We start from the raw sequence: 1,754 nt of genomic DNA, 5'->3' as shown, positions 1-1,754 counted from the left end.
TGTGTGTGTGTGTGTGTGTGTGTGTGTGTGTGTGTGTGTGTGTGTGTACTGGGTGACTGGCTTATGGTAATTTGGCTTTTGAGGGGATAGTTATATAGCATGTGAATGGGAATCATTGCCTGGAGTCTGGGGCCAGCTAAATATAGTGGACTGGTTTGCATTCAGTTACTGATCAAGAACACTGAGACCATGTATGGGATCATGGGGCATGTGTATTCTAGTGGTGGTGGTAGAGAGATTTAGAAATCTAGTTCTGGCTTGAAGAATGCCAGTCCAGGTGAGGAGAATTGGGGTAGCAATGGCAGGAGGTTGGTAGTGGGGAGGGGATGGCTAGAGTTGCCCACTGGATGGATGCTATAAGTATTTTGGAGATGACTTTTTCTGAGTCATTGACTACCCTGGGAACTTTAACCTAGCATTGCATTTTCTGGGTAAAAGGACATGGGCATTTTCATCATTCTTTTCACATAATTCCAAATTGCTTTGAAGTTCTTTTTTTGCCCATCACCCTGCCAATTAAAAAACAAAAGAAAGCAAAACATTCCTTCCAAAGACTTTATTAAATTTAGTAGAAAACTTCAGTGATGCATTTGTTATGAATATTTATTGCCTTGTTATACCTTGCTTGAAAATATGTTGTTCAACTAATAAATGAAGTTTATACAATCATAGACTATTAGATCTGGAAGGAAAGGGACCCTGAAGCCAGAAAATTGGCAATAATGCTGCTTTTTGGGTTGTAGAGTGACAGAATTTCAAATTAAAACCCTTTATCTTCTGATATGATCTCTCTGGTTTTTTTCCCTTTTATACCCATTGCCTCTACTGTAACATTTACTTTGCAAATGTTTTTTCTTTGTTTAAGATATTTGTATGGAAAACAGGTGACTAGGAGTTGTAGTATGATTAGTGATGATAGAAAAGAGTTTAGTTTTGTTGAAAACAAAAATGAAAAATTGAATTGTAAAAATTGATAACGATTGTAATCTGTTTTTGAGGTAAAGCAGTTTTTTTTTTTCTGGACCTAGTGTATCTGGGCTCTGGATGGTTTGGATGATATTGGCTTGTACTTGCCTATGCCTTTTTTTTTTCCTTTTGGAGGGCAGTTGGGGTTAAGTTACTTTCCCAAGGGTTGCCACAGTTTTTTTTTTTTTTTTTTTTTTTTGTGCGTGTGTGTGTGTGTGTGTGTGTGTGTGTGTGTGTGTGTATGTATGTATGTGAAGTGTCTGAGGCCGGTACCTGAACTCTGGTCCTCCTGACTTCTGGGCCGCCCCATGTGCTTTATTTTTCATTTACATAGCAGCAACAGGAGTCTACCTGTCCTTTTCCGGAGGTGATTTAAATTTTTTGGTACTATTTTTCAGGAACATTAATAAATAATCAGATCTCATTGAAAATGTATGGAATTGAAAACAGTTTAGCTTCAAATAATATTTGCTGTGAATGGATGACATTTTTAGCTATTGATAGTTTATAATTTTAGAAAAGAAATTAACTTGACTTACAGTTAGAAGAGCTAGATTTGAAACTCAGCTCTAGCACAAAGGTCAGGTGACTATGGATAAGTCAGTTCACCTCAGGGCCAACAATTTCCTTATTTGTAAAGAGAAATCTTTGAGGGGGGGCGGAGTCAAGATGGAGGAGTAGAAGCAGGTCCTTCCCGCCGCTCCAGCTTCCACCTTCCCCAATCAATGTAAAAAGAGAAGTCTTTCAACTTTGGGTGTTTTCCAAGACTCAGTCCTAGGCCCCCCTCC

Source organism: Petaurus breviceps, unplaced genomic scaffold (assembly GCF_028583685.1).
Source record: "Petaurus breviceps papuanus isolate PSGF00001 unplaced genomic scaffold, PetGlider_PUasm1.0 138, whole genome shotgun sequence".
NCBI lineage: Eukaryota > Metazoa > Chordata > Mammalia > Diprotodontia > Petauridae > Petaurus > Petaurus breviceps.
Note: the sequence above shows the minus strand (reverse complement) of the source record.